Source organism: Lathyrus oleraceus, chromosome 4 (assembly GCF_024323335.1).
Source record: "Lathyrus oleraceus cultivar Zhongwan6 chromosome 4, CAAS_Psat_ZW6_1.0, whole genome shotgun sequence".
NCBI lineage: Eukaryota > Viridiplantae > Streptophyta > Magnoliopsida > Fabales > Fabaceae > Lathyrus > Lathyrus oleraceus.
The window spans coordinates 392,078,449-392,089,969 of NC_066582.1; positions in this window are offsets into that span (position 1 = coordinate 392,078,449).

An 11,521-nucleotide genomic window follows, 5' to 3' on the forward strand; every position below is an offset into this window, starting at 1 on the left:
GAGTGTTGGGAAGTGTTTCGAACTTTGGAAACAAAAGCTATAATTTTGTTCGTCCGTTCATATCTGTCACTTAAAGTCATCTCAAAGGTTTGTAAACAATCAATGAGTTCATCAACTTCGATGTTGCTTAAGTCTTGGGTTCTTCAATAAATGTGTCCTTCATATCAAACTTCTTAGGTAGAGTTCTGAGGATTTTTCTGAAGGTGTGAAAAATACAAGAAAGGGGGTTTGAATTGGGTTTTACAAGCAAAAGTTTTTTCCAAAACAAGAACACCACTAGCAAGTTAATAACAAAGAGATAAAAACACAAGTATTTTTATCCTAGTTCGCTTGAAACTCAAAGGTAATCCAATCCACTCGGACTTAATCCACTATGAGATTATAGTGGCTTCTTTTCTGGAACCTTGTTTCTTTTGTCCAAACGAAGAATGAAAGCGACCAACAGTCCTTCTGACTCCTCTGAACTTCCCTTGACCACTTTGCATGTGTTTCTAGAGTCTGTTGACTCTCTTTGAGATTAGAGATAGCTCATCATCATCATCTGAGTCTTCATCAGATCCTTCTGATTCTTCCTCAGTTTGATAGGCTTTTGTCTTCTCAAGCTTGGATTTTAGAGCAACAGATTTACCTCGCTTATGAGGTTTATCTTCTTCTAGCTCAATCTCATGACTTCTTAAAGAACTAACAAGTTCTTCAAGACTGATGTCATTGAGATCTTTTGCCAGCTTCAAGGCAGTTACCATAAGTCTTCATTTTTTGGGAAGACTTCTGATAATTTTCTTGACATGATCAGTTGTAGAATACTCTTTGTCCAGAACTTTAAGTCTTGCGACAAGCATCTGAAACCTTGAGAGCATAGTCTCAACTGCTTCATCATCTTCCATTTCGAATGCCTCATATTTTTGTAGTAAGGTCAAGGCATTTGTCTCATTTACTTGAGCATTTCCCTCATGAGTCATCCTCAGAAAGTCAAAGATGGATTGGGCAGAATCTATGTTTGTTATCTTCTCATACTCCGTATAAGAGATAGCATTAAGCATTATGGTTTTGGCCTTATGATGATTTTTGAAGTCTTTCTTCTATTGACCAGACATAGCACTTCTTGCTAAAGTCTTTCTTCTATCATCGACTACTAGATCCCAGAGATCAACATTGTAACCAAGAAAGAAACTTTATATTCTATCTTTCTAATAGTCAAAAATTTTACCATCAAAAATAGGTGGTTTTGCATTGTAATGATCTATTTCATCATTATTAACAACGTTAGCAGCAACCATTGTTTCTCACATAAAATTGGATCGGTATTAAATACTGTGAGGTGTTAATAAAACTTTTTATCACAATCCGAACTAGAGCTCTGATGCCAATTGAAGGTGTGAAAAACACAAGAAATGGGGGTTGTATTGGGTTTTACAAGCAAAAGCTTTTTCCAAAACAAGAACAACACTAACAAATTAATAACAAAGAGATAAAAACACAAGAATTTTTATCCTGGTTCGCTTGAAACTCAAAGTTAATCTAGTCCCCCCGCCAAGGTGATTTTGTCTTATACACAAGGACTTAATCCACTATAATCAACAGATTACAGGAAACACAAAGAATAACCTTCTTTGTCTTCTCAAGGATTCAACTAAACCTTAGTCTCCTTAAGGATTCACAAAGAACAACCTTCTTGGTCTTCTCAAGGATAACCTTCTTAAGGAATTAAACAAATAGTTTGAATAATATTTTGTGTGTTATAGGATGCTTCTACACAAGTAGATTTTACACAAATGAATAACAAACACATAAAGAAAAATTATGTATAAAAGAATGATAACTTTCCACAAAGAAAATAACTTGTCAAAATATTGTGCCACCTACGTTTTTCTTTAAGTCTCCAAGTTTTACTTATATAGCATAAGCATAAGACCGTTGGAGGGAAAAATGGGGAAATCTCGTTTGAGCGGTTGTCTATTGTTGGATGGGAAAGGAATGATACTGCGTCTTGTCCTTCACCCACAAAATCAATGACAGGTGTGATGTATAGTACTGTCCTTACCCATGAAATCAGGTAATGGAAAGGGTGTTTGATTTGTACTATGTACTATTTGATCACGTTCCCATTTTGATCTTATCTTCAAATTCATTGGCTTCTGATGAAAGTTGATGAAGCGTGAAATGAAGAAACATAAAGTTGGATTCAGAAACTTCAGAATCTTTGGTCAAAACCTTGACAACCTTAGTAGTCTGGCTTGAGATCTTCAGAATCTTCAGAATCTTTAGTCAGAACCTTGATAACTTCAATCGTCTGGCTTGAAATCTTTAGCTATATGACACAACTTCATAAGCTTGCTATTCTTCAGAAGCTTGGTGATCAGAGTCACGTCCAGAAGCATGAATTGGTAGAATATTGCAGCAGCAACATAGTGTCTCCTCAAAAGCTTTTGATGAGTGAATCAGCACAAAAGCAAAAAGAACATTGTAGCAGCAATATTGAACGTCTTTCAGAACTTCTAATAGCTGGCGCAAAAGCGGATTTGAAACACATAGTTCAGAAACTGATGACGTTGCACATCATATATTTAGAATCAGAACTGGTTGTTAAAGCTACACAATAACAATCTCACACAAATAGTTGAAACACATAATTCAAAAACTGATGACGTCTCACACGAATATAATATTGTTATCATCAAAACTCAAGGTATATATGCAGAACCAAATCTTGTTCTAACAATCTCCCCCTTTTTGATGATGACAAAACATGTATTTTGATGAACAATTTTGTACAGGGTAATCATAAAAGAATACATCTTACAAAAACACAAAACTCCTCCTGAGATGTATAGTCCTACAAAGATAACATCAAAATGAAAGAACACTTTCTTGATTAACCTTTTTGAAATACCAGAGTGAATATTCTGTCAGAATCTGGTTTATCTTTAGAAGTTGATTGATATTGTCCAGAGCACTGGTTTGATAACATCATCATTATGATGGGCTTCACTTCGAAGCTTTGTTGAGTTCTTTTGAAGAAACTTTAGAGCTGGTTATCTTCTTTAAAAGAGTTGGTTTTCTTATCGGAACCTTGACTTTTCAAGTCTGGTTATTATAGAAGAAATATATCCCTTATAATTGGATTCCAAAATCATGATTTCCAGAAAGAACTTTTCAGAAACACTTTGATGCCAAGTACTCAATATTCTAGGTTCAGAACATGAATAATAGTTAACAACATAAAGGAGTTTAGACTCAGATAGAAGACCATTTCATGAGAAACTGATAACTTATATTTTGATCTTTAATGCTTAACCATTATGATTCTTGTGATAAAACCCTGAAAAAACACTTAACACACTCTTTTTCAAAGTAGTTATTAGCATAAAACATTAGTCAATGTTTGGGTTTTTAATTTAGGAATTAGATATAAAAAATAAACACTAATTCTCCCCCTTAGATACGTTATGTTTTCTTCCCCTTTGTCATCAATCAAAAAGACATAAGACAAAAAATAAATGAAGAGAAACAAACATATTTCATTAAAAAGATGGCAAAAGGCAATGCAAGATACAATTGATAAAACAAAAGAAATTTTCAAGAAATTCAAAAAGAAAACTAAGGGTTCTAAGGAGGAGGAGGTGGAGGAAGTCTTAAGAGAATTAACTAAAATATAAGATCTTGTTTGTCCAAACGCTCATCGACCCTTGCATTGTCAGCCTTGAATTTCTCAATTGTCTTCATAAGTGCAACAAGAATAGGATGAGAGGCAGAAGATTTAGAGACGACAATCTGAGTAGCATCTTCTTCCATCGCACAGTCTTGAGGTTCAAGAGCAACATCAACTTCTGAAGCAGACTTAATATGTTGAACAACCTCTGTTTTTGGAGCAGTTTCTTCTTTCATAACATCAGGAGTAGCTTCCTTGATTTCTGGAGCAGGAAGACAAAGTTGAGAGTTTCTTAACTTCCAGAGTTCCATTAAGGGAGCGAAACCATAACTAAATTTTATTTCAGCAAGAGTATACCCAAGATCCTTCAACTTAGAAATCTTGGAATCCATCCAGCTTTTGTAAGCTTCCCATGCCAAATCACTCGCAGCCGGATTTGCTGAAGAACGACTGACAGTCATTGCTTCATGCAGACGACTTTTAGATTTTGACTCAAATTTCCTTAGAACCTTACCAATGTTAGGGGATGATTTTGGTGGTTGTTTGGGGTATTTAACTATGAGGTTGATTCTAGACTCATCAAAGTTAGGACCATAGACATAAGGAGATGATGGAATAATAATGAAAGGTGATTCATGATCTGGTGAAGTTGGTTCGGGTTCAAAGTCGAACATATCATCAAGAGTTCTATCAAAAACGTTTCCATCATAAACTCTTGAGGGAGATGTTCTGGGGGTTGTGATATTTGGATTTGTTGGTTGGGGAGCAGAAATACATGGTGGTGAAATAGGTGAATTTAGTAATTATGGAGAAGATGGTGGTAATGGTATATGTTGTTGTTCTGACAAAGGTTCAGAAACTAAAGGAGTTTATGTGATAGGAGCGATAATGATTGATTGAGGTGGTGGAAGTGGGATAGGTTCAGAGACAATTGGTTGAGATGAAATAGTAGGTTAGATTGGTAAGATCCTTTCAGGGAGAATTAAATCATAATTAAGTTGAGTGTTATCAGAAGAGAGCTTACCAGGTGCTACATTAGAATCTCTTAAAGAAGACTGTGCGACTCCAAAAGTATCCTTCAGAAGCATTGCTTTCTGGGGCTCCCTTAGAGGCACTTCGTCTTCATCCAGAAAGACAACAATCTTCTTCTTTTTCTTCTGAGCCCTAGAAGATCTTTCTCCTATGAATTCCTTCTTTCTCTTCCCATGAACATCGGGATAAGTCTCAGGAAGGTTGAGTGGATCAACCAATGGGTCAAGTTCATCCCTCATACAACTTTCTAGATATGCCATAAGAACCTCTAGAGGATCAATCTTGGTAAAGATTGGGTAGTCATCAATTGGATTCCTTGTCCCACAAATATCATCCTTAGAAAGAATGAAATTTGGCCTTTGAATTCTGGAATGAGACCCATACTTTTCATATTCCCCCCCCCCCCCAAAAAAAATACCTTTCCAACATCCTTCATAAGTTGTTTTGTTAATCCACTGACCAAAAGGTTATCTACTAGACCATTATCCATAAGAATGTCAGAAATTAGTATGTCGTTGGGAATGAACTTGCTTTTTGTCTTCTTAGAAGAACCATTAGTTCTGGATTCTCGGATAGAATCCCTCATGAACTTGAACAGGATGGAAGGAAGTCCCAGCTTGACACCCTTCTCCAAACAAAATAACATGAACTTATGACGAGTGTTGATGTACTCAGAACTATTTGTGTTAGGTATATGGTGAATGCAACCCAAGATAATTTTGAACCAAACTCTTAGGTTCCTAGTCAAGTCATTTGCACTAGGACCTTTGTCATCTTCAAAGTTAGTTTCTTCCTTGAAGATAACTGGAGCAATGATAACTTCTCTCCTAGAATTGATCTTTGCATAGTTTATCCTTTTCCCTTTACCATCATGAGAGATAAGATCAATTATGGACTTCTTAGTAATAACTATTTTCTTATTCATGATGTAGGAAGTAATAGTTTCCTTTTCAGTAGTGGCATGCACCCCAAACTGCTTTACGAGAACTAGATAAACTGAGCATGTGAGTCTTTCGAAGAATTTTTTCCAACCTTGAAGTTCCAAGGTTTCAGAGAAATCAAAACCATTTTCCTTCAAATTTTTGAAATCAACGATGGTTTCGCATAACACCATTAACTCGTTGATAGGAGTATGAAGAGTCAATTCAGGTATCCCTTCCAAGACGGGGTTGCTTTCAGTTGCATTTGAAGGACTTGGAGATTGTTGTTGTTCAGCCATTTGAAGACGATGAAAATGAATAGCAGTTGTAGAGAGGTGTAAGGTTATTGTAGGTTTGAAAAACTCAAAGTGTGGGAGTAATGTGCGTGTAGTGTGAAAGTGTGAGGAAGTGGGTTTATATAGAAAAATTTACAATGATGACAAATTGGAAATACACAGTCATAGGGGGAAGTGTAAGAGTTTAAAACTAATTCCAAGAATTGTTAAACCCAATGTGTCACTCTTTTATCACGCATGCTCATAAAGTGGGACAATTGTCGCCACTAAGAACCAGATGAAATAAACGAAAAGATAACCATTTAATGCAATAACTGTTCAGAATCAGGAAGGCAATTAGATAAGATTTCTTCTGATCATAACCTTTATGATTCATGAAAACTTCCTTACTTCAGAAAGCTCATGTTTTTGAGTCAAAAAGATTAACAATCTCATAATTTAATCTAGAGTTCTGGACACTTAAACATTATGAAATACATCTTTTCATTCTGGACATAATTTCATAAATAAGTTTTTCATAATGAACACTAATATATCTTCAGCAAGGGGTTTTATAAAGATATCATCCCATTGATGGTCTGTGTAAGACCCCAATTTTGACCCTAAGATCCCTCGTGATATCTAAATCATATGCATTGGCTTAGGGATCACACCTTGGCATCCTCCTTACCCCTCATTCATTAGGTTTGCATTGGGAGAGATCACCAAGCACATTTTGATTATATCATACTTTGTTTTTCAGTATTTACTAACCAAAATACCAAAAATATGCCAGTGTATAGTTTATTGCTTTTGTAGGTAGTGTGTGTAATCACCCATGCTCTATCAAGCTCATATCTAGGGTTTAAGACCCTCAATGCAAAGAGATCAATCAATATATGGTTTACATTGGCTCTAGACATCATGTATGAATCCTCATGGTCTTCACATATCATTTTGATCAAGAAATCATCAAGAGTTTGAAGCTTGTTTGCCTTGAAAGCCCTAACTCATCTAAGTATCTTGTGTGACTTCCTCAACACGTTTCTTCATCATTTGATCAAATACTTCAAGGGATATTTCATATTACATCATCTTACACATATATTATCCCCCATGAGTCCCAAATATCAAGAGAATTTCAAGTTTGCAAGATGGTTCATGATGGTTGACCAGAGAAAGTCAACTGGTCAAAACTGGGGTTCCCTAGACCCTATATCCTACACTTTTTGTCATATGAAAATGATTCCAAGATAAAGGTTACTCCTTATGACATTCAAAACAACTTTCATGTTGAAGTTAAGATCTATTTTTGCTTGTAAAGTCATTTTTTTGGGTGAAAGATTATAGGTCATTTTGTCTAAACCCTAGTTAGGAGGTCAACTTCCAAGAATCATAACTTGCTTAATTTTTTTGAGATGATATCCATTAAAGTCCCATGATTAAATTAAAGATGTCCTTTTCAACTTTTATGTTTGGAATAAGTTCAAATTCAACTTAGAAATGCATGTGCCAAAAGGAAACATTATAGGTCATTTTGGGCCATTACCATTGAACAAGTGATTTTCCTTAACTTCTAAAATGCATAAATCCTTCGTGCCAAATCCAAATGAGGTCAAATTTGTGACAAAATTGAATATGTTTGAAATAGCTACAACTTTTATGAAGGACCTTTTTCCATTTGAAGTCCATAGAAAAAGTTATTCAAGGTGGAAGAAGTAAACATTTGGCTTTTCAAATATGTTTGATTTTCCAAACTTCCACCTCAAAATTCATCATGATCTGAGCTTTAAATGGAAAAGTATTCAACATGAAAGTTTTTCCCCATGATCTCACCTTTCCAAAAAAATTCAAGATCACCTCATTTGGCCAAAGAATGAAGTACTTGCGCATGGGTTCTTTTCAAGAGACCAATTGGATGAATTTCACCTTCACGTTTTAAATTCAAATGCATGGCCACATGACATGATTTCAGCGTGATACTCAAGATTTTTTGGACCTGATAACACCACTCAACGGGCCTATCACACACCCATGCAAGCATACAAGGTGAATTTCTAAATTTATAAAATTTTGGAAGTGTGTGGAAATGAATGACATTGCCTATAAATACAACCCTCATGGCTCAGAATTTAGAACCTCATGCCCAAGTTTTGAACCTACAATCCAAACCCTCACCATTAAAGGATAATCTTGAAGGTTTTTATTTGAAAACCGAGCTTTAAATCTCATCCTGTTTTGAGATTGAAACTCCAAGAGTCCAAGCCTCTCTTTGATCTTAATCACCTCCTACAAGCTTCTGAAACCAAGCCAAGCACAATTGGGATCAAGATCAAGCAAGGTTGAAGCTCCTTCGAAGGTAATTTTTCAGAATTTTCATCTCTTTAATTCTCCCTTAATTCTTCATCATTCTTTGTGATTTTTGGTTGGATGAAGTCCTACCAATGTAGGCAACAAGATTGAGTTGCTTTGAGGTCAAATGGAAGCAACTCAGTTCATGATCCTCAAAATTCAAATCCTTGTATCTTTTTATATACTTGGAATTGGAGAAAATAGATGCCAAATTCGAGCTCCTTGGCACTTTTTCTTTAAATCCATGTCCTTGTTTTTCATTTTGGTGGTGGTTGGTGGTGGACCAGTCTGGTAAGGTCCACCGAAGAAGAAGACCGGAGCCCTAGCTCCGATGATGTGTTGGCAATGTCCTGAACCATCAGATCTTCCTCCTAGCTTCTAATCATAGCCATTTGTTTAATTACCACGCGTGTGCACGCATTGACTGAAGTGTTGGTGGAATGCGCGCTTGTGGCCATCAAATCTGTCACCTCAATTAATGAGGGAGATCTGATGGCCCTTGTTTTTTTTTTGTATTTTCTGATTTTTCATTTAATTGCTTTATTTTGACTAATTTATGATAATTTCATTTTTAATCAAAAAATATGGGACTTTCACCAAAAATCTTTAAATATTCTTCTCTTTCGTTTTCTGAATTAAAATTATTTTTTGGATTAATTTTGATATTTTTTATGAATTAAATGTTTTTTTGAATATTTTTAATTGTTTAAAAATACTTCTGACTTTTCAAAAATCATGAAATTTTTTGTCTAAGGTCCTTTGACCTTGTTTGACCTAGGATAAATCTCTTGGCCATTTATTTGGTGTTTTAAAAATATTTTAGGTTTTGACCAAACTAATTTGTATTTTAATGCATTTTAAAATTGATTTTTAATTGATTAATTGTGTAAAAATTATGTTGAGCAATTTTTATGGTCTTGTGATGTTTGACTATTTGTTTGGGCCTTGGTCAAGGTTGATTTGACTTTTGTTGGATTAAAATCATTGGATTTAGGGGATTGATGAAATGTACATTTCATCTCCCAAAATGAATGAATGATTTTAATTTGACAAAACTCCTTCCATGGCCAATTGGTATTTCTCTCATTCTCCTCCCCCTTCGTCTTCATCCCTATTCTTTCCCATTTCTTTCATTGGCAAATGAAATCTCAAATATCCTAAGGCTAATTGGTTCATCAATGACCTTGTGCCAGATGAACCAATACAAATATCGATGAGATAGGTTCATCCCTCTTGACCTTTTCTTTTAGTGTGTGGTATATTTTAGGAGTTTGGTTCATGATACCAAATCTCTAACATGCGTTAACACCTAAATCTGTATTTCCCGACCTCAGATAGTTGTGACTTCTACATAAGTTCAATTACGATTGCTTAACATAGAGTTAAACTTGACCCTAAAGGCATATGCCCCCCATCTTTCATGGTATTGTATGAAAACTTGGCCTTTTTCCTTCCTATGGAAGATGTCTTGGTTCAAGGATCCATGCTTGTGAATAGATGGTTGAATGTTCTCCAAAGAATGACTTAATCAATTAAAAAACAAAACATCACTAATATTCAATTAACTTTGACTAACATTTGACTAACTCTTATTAATATTGCTTTACTTTCAAGTCATTTACTTTATGCAATTTAATTTTTAGTCATTTATCATTCATTGCCATTTACATTTCATTTAAACTTGTTTATGTTTATGCCATTTTAACTTTGCTCATTTGAGCCATATATTGTGATTGTATATATTTGTTTGTGTACTTTGATTTTGTTTATGGTCTTAGGACCTTAAAACACTTAATAAACAACAAAAACCCTAAAAAATATTTGGTGGACTGTTGATCTTGATCTGAACTATTGGACTTAGGATTAGGCAACATTCCCTGTGTAAAAAGAACTTGGTCAATGCCAACATTCTGAAATCAAGTTATTGTGAACTGAGCCTTCATCTGATGCAAGTCTTGGGGTTGTATTTGAATTCATTTGATACATTATCTTGGTGCAAACTGTTATTTTGATCTTGTGTATAATGTTTTATTCTGAGTTAATCAAGGAGTATTTCATCTGATACATGAGAAGACAAAGAAGATTGCTAGCTATGGGATTTGCTTGCTTGGATTTGGCTATCTTTATTTGATGCCTTGATCTTCATGATGTTTGATATTGCTAATTGCCTGATCGATTATTGCTTGATTCAAAGTCCAAAGGGAAAGTGGGTTTTCTATATGACATTCTGAAGGTTGAGAAAAACAAGAAAGGGGGGTTTGAATTGTTTTGGAAATAAAAGCTTTTTCAGAATTCAAAACACACAGAATTTTATACTGGTTCACTTGAAACTCAAAGTTACTTCAGTCCACCCGGCCAAGGTGATTTCGCCTTCAAAAAGGACTTAATCCACTAATCTTGAAAGATTACACAACCAATCGTCTAAGAGAATAATCTCTTAGCCCTCTCAAGTATTCAGATTGCGCAGAGTCACTTGAGGAAATAGTTTAAACAAAAGTAAATTGTAATGTAAAGTGCTTCTAACAACAAGCAAGTATTACAGAAAATATGAGAGCAAAAGCTTTTCACGTAAGAGCAGCAGCTCGTGAAAAAGAAGAGAGAGGGTGAGTGATATTTATGTGTGTCTCAGGTGTATCTCTCTAGAGAAGTAATCCGTCCTTTATATAGTCGTTGTGAAGGACCGTTGGAGTGATGACAGAATCTTGGTCATTGAAGAATAATTAATGTCATTACTTCTGTTGTTTCTTTCTAAAACCATTTTTGTCCGCCTTTTTAATCCTTTCTTTAAATACTTTCTTTCCATAATGAGATTCTTTTCGGTTACGCGTTCTGGACTTGTGAATCTGCATCAGAGTCTTGATGTACCAGAGTTAGTCTTCATAGGATGATTAAGTCTGATTTCATCAGAGCTTCTCAGTGCTCTAGACTTCTTAAGTATCAAAGTCTAAATCCAGTAGTCTTGTTGGAGCTTCTGACTTCTTGTTGTCTCTTTTTGATCAGAATCAGAACCTTCTGGACGTATTCCTTTCTGAGCTGCGTCTGATCATCTAATACTTTATATCTGACATAAGTTTGTATCTGATGTATGGTCAGAATTCTGCGTAAATGTTCAGAGTCCTGCACACTAAGAAAAAATCTCGTTAGGGTGCCATTTTGGGTTTCATCCTTTGTTATCATCAAAATCTTAGAAATATATTGTAGAACCAACTTTGTTATTACAATCTCCCCCTTTTTGATGATGACAAAATAGTTCAGATTAAAGATGAAACATTTAAAGAAACTCTTAGATCAGA